Source organism: Aquila chrysaetos, chromosome 20, assembly GCF_900496995.4.
Source record: "Aquila chrysaetos chrysaetos chromosome 20, bAquChr1.4, whole genome shotgun sequence".
Classification (NCBI taxonomy): Eukaryota; Metazoa; Chordata; class Aves; order Accipitriformes; family Accipitridae; genus Aquila; species Aquila chrysaetos.
In genome coordinates, this window is record NC_044023.1 from 24811194 (window position 1) to 24815715 (window position 4522).

Below are 4522 nucleotides of genomic sequence, written 5' to 3' on the forward strand. Positions count from 1 at the left end.
CAAGGCTGAGCAGTTATCTGCATTGATACAATTAAAGCCGAAATATTTGTGGTATTGAAGGATTATTTGACAAAGACTTTATTGTTGTTGTTGTTGTTAGGAAACAATCCTCTGGTAAGATGCTTTGAGGGGAATATTTTCCAGAAATGATTTCCCACCCCTATTATCTGGGCTGTTAGAAGCTCCAGTGAGTATTTCAGGGTAATGCTCCTAATGGAGTAGTAGAGGTTTTTAAATCTCTCATACGCAGATCTCACCACTATTTTTTTGTTCAGGAAGAAAAAAAAGGTCAAAATTAAACCACATGCCTCCTGCCATAGACCATCACCCCCCTGCCAAAATCCCTTCCCATTTGACTCCTGCGCAGGTTTGAAGAGAGCAGCCTTTCAGACATCGCTGTGGGGGAGAGGGGCTGTGTGCACAAGAACTCAAAAACACTTTAATTATTAATAAATATATTTACACGAGAACAGTTTCCCTTTAGGGGAAACATGAGTTACTCATGCAATTACTCAGGTTATATTGACTCAACACAGTCAAAAACCAGGATCTAATCACTTTAATAAAGGGAGTATAAACATCTATTTATTTAGCGGGGTTTGTCTGCAAGGTACCCACAAGAGCGCTCTGTGGATTTGGGAAGAACGTTCACCCTTGCACGCCGGAGACAGCCAGCTTTGGCTCGGCAGCTCTCAGTGAACACCGGCAGCGGGGCGCAGGAGAGGTGCTGCCTGTGGGACGGGCGTGCGGGACCCCCACTCCCTCGGCGCCCGGAGGCGGGGACCCCCCGGGAGCCGGGTGTGTGTGGAGGGCTGACTCAGGAGCTGGCACCTGGGAGAAAAGCAACGCGCTTCGTGTCTTTGCTTGTGATGCTGAGCGTGTTGGGAAGGCCTGACCGGGCAGCGCAGGCCGGCGCATGGAGCGGCCGCCCCTCCTCTGCCCCGCACAGCCCCCCCCAGAGATGAGCCCCGGGAGCCAGCCACTGCAGAGAGGCCGCTTGGCACCCCGGCAGAGAAAAAGCCAATGCATGGCCTTGGCCATCCCGGAGCTGCTGCAGGGAGAGCCCCGGCTGCCGCTGCGCAGCGGGTCAGAAGGCACCTCTGTCCTGACCCAGGCACCCAGTCCTCTTTTTTTTTTTTTTTTTTTTTTCTTCTTCCCATCTCCTTCACTCGTTGCCTCTAAGTGTGCTATTTGGGTCATTTTCTACATGATTGCAGGGCAGGTTGGCAGGAGACCACAAGATGCATTCACAAATGCTTAGCACATACGTGTTTTGAATCCTTTTGGCTGCTCGCTTTCCCTCTCAGAAACCCATACGGATGGAAAGTGGCCATTGAATAGCTGTACTGGATCGGAGCAGGGTCCAGCTCCCGCCTTTTCCCCATCTTGAGAGAGGCTGCTAGCAGTTATCTGAGAGAAGAGGGTAAGAGGCAGGCGAGAGCGGAGCAGTCCCACTTGGTCTCCACCGGCCTGGCCCAGCCCAGAGGCAGCCAGGACAGGGCTCTCCCTGGAGCGGTGTTTCCGAACGGAGAGGATCCGTGCACCCGGGAAATGCAAGGAGAGTTGAGGAGGAGCTGAGAAGCACTTGGACATAGAGAAATCATTGCCTGAACAAGAGCTGTTCCCTGAGCACCACACTCGTCAGATGCTCTCCAGTCCTGCCTGCCACCCTGCCTTTGTCCAGTCAGTTGTTAGCATCTTGTGTCATCAGGCTGGATGCATCAGCAAAGTGCTGGCTAAGGCACTTCAGGGCACTCAGAAATAACAGAGGGCTTGGAAATAGACTGATTAGCAATCCTCAGTGTATTTTTGGATGAGCGTGGACCGAGTCCCTATTTTATTGTTATTAATCTGTATTGCAGGCACTGCTCATGGAGAAGGAGGCTAGATTGTCATTACTGTTATTACTAATGATTTAGCACACTGGGAGTCTGCTAGGTGCTTAGCAAAAAGATTAAGGCAAGGTTGCCTCCCAAACGTCCTTCAATCTAAACACACAGTCGGTGTGGTCTCAGGCTTTGCTGCAAATGGCTGTAGCAGGAGTCGCACGGGTGCAGCATGCTCCACTGCCACCCCGCTGCCAGCCTCCAGCCCTGGTCTGAGCAAGGGGGAGAGGGATTTATGGGGACCTGAGGCACTTTCTGAGTAAAATCACACTTTTTTTCCTCAAGCCTCTTTGTTTTCAAAGATGAACCTTTCCCAGTGTAATATAGAGCATTGCTGCTTTCAGAGTATGTAATGCAGTCATAACCTTGTCTGCAGCGTGCAGCCAGCTGATGTGTTCACTGTGAGGGATTTGCCTCCAGAGAGGAGCTGTGCAGACAGAGGTTGTGAGCATGAAAAGGTCTCCTTCTAGGTTAATGACAGATTCGGTGCTGGTGAAAGTTCACACACACAATAATGGCAGGATTTTCCAGACCAGGAGGTTTATCACAAGGCAATAAAAAAATGTGTCTTTTGTAGCCTGTGCTGTGGTTTGACCTGGGTGCTGTGGGTGGAAAGGAGTGCTTTTACCAGTTGGGCCCTCAGCTGGGATGCAAAAGTAGCAGGTTCTCCAGTTTCCCGCAGGTCTCCTTGGTGACCTGTTGCTTTTCTTTTCCTTAGACGCTTAGCCTCAATCCCCCCACCTTCCAGGGCTGGAAATGTGGCTGGTGAGCTCAAATGCATCTCCAGCTCTGCTCTGCAGGACATCCAGCACATGCTGGGGCTTGTGGTCAGATGAAGACACAATCCCTTCGAGGCCCCAGCCTTGCTATGCTAACGGTCTCTCGTCCATACCTGTCCCTTGTCAATGCAGACCACGGGGCATCACAGGCAAGCATGGGTACAGGTTTGCATGGCAGAATAAGGTCCCTTCTTCGGCTGGGTCCTGACCAGCACCAGCCTGAGGGGGTTTCTGGCCGGATGATCAGACTCGGTGTGACTACAGGGTAAAGGAGGATTTCATCCAGTCCTGCGCTGAACTCCATGCAGTACATGGCAGCTCTCTGAGCTTCAGAGGGGTATCAGATAAAGGGTGTTTCAAGACCGAGCACCCTGACTGACATCCTACGAGGACAGCACAGACACGTTCCCCAGAGCACAGAGGCAGGAGGATATGAGCACCTGGCACCTGGTGCACAGGCCCTGCTTTGCAAGTCCCCTCCCAGCACCGGCCTCAACACCCCGCCGGGGCCAGGCAGCTGCTCCCCACCAGGTCCCAAGAGCCGCAAACGCCGCTGCCCAACTCGTGACGGATCACGGCGGTGCCCCGCTGCTCATGCTGCAGAGAAGCAGCAACACTGGTGCAGCCGCTGCGGGCAGCGGTGGTTTTAGCACCAGCGTTTTGCCTGGACTGGCTGAGAAGGGTCTTGTTAAGCTCCCCCAGGGCAGCAGAGCCCTGCCCACCCACGGCACTAAGGCTCCTGCTGGAGCAGCAGCAGTGCCCAGCGCAACCGGGGCTGGCCATGTCTAGTCTGCGTCAGGCTGTCCGCGCAGGCCCTGCGCATCTTGACTGCGTTCCAGCAGTGTAGGATGCAGTACTTGGCTCTGAGCAAAGGAAGCGAATGCAACATAAAGCAGAGCATCCCCTCGTGGGATTCACAGCAGGGGCCGTGCTGATTGTTCAAAACAAAGCACGGCTGGGTTGGAAGTGAGCCTGTTTTTACCCCAGGATTCACACATGAAGGCCCTAGCTGACCCAAACAGCAAAGCCCTGCAATAACAACCAGCGAGGCTGATCCTACCAGCTTTGTTCAAACATCCTCCGCCAAAGCCTGGAGGAAGTTTTTCCTTATGAAGTCAGGCAGGATCGTGCCGCACTCTTTGCAATATGCTAACTTTCCAGTGAGCAGTTGCTCAATACGTGCTTGAGTAGACAGGCCACCACTACTCGTTAACCAAAACAAATGGGAAAGGGGGGAAGCTTACAACACAACAATTGCTTTCAATTAGAGGAAATATCTATTGCCAAAATATGTCAGCGGGATTTGACAGACTACATTTTTAACTGTGTACTACTGAAGAACTGGCTGCACTAAAACACAGCTTAAACTAAACAGGGATTCAATCCCCTTCCCTTCCTTCCCACAGTATAATCACCAGGCTGTAAATATATTATTACAGCCCACACTACCCTTGTAAATTCCAACCAGTTTGACTTACCTCAGTGGCTTCAGTGGTATTCTCTCCCATGTTCACTGGGCTTGTTGAGGCTTCAGTGTTGATGCTCATTATATGCTTTGAAGTGAAAGGGTTAAATGTGGTTAATCGTAAAATTACTGATTGCTTTGTACATCTTAATACAATGCTAAGCATTTCAGTTAAAATCTCATATTGCTTTAAAAGATACACTGTGTTGCACTGAGCTCTGAGTCAACTCTGTATGTGCTGTGTCCAGCGCTAAGCATCTCTGCTCTCCACCTGGCTGGACAGAGTAGACCCCAGACCAGCTCCAGATGTGCCCTCAGCTTTGCAGGGCCTGTTGCTGGTAAACCTCTGTATACCCCAGGTGGCACCTCCCAGCTCCATCCCACATCCTCAG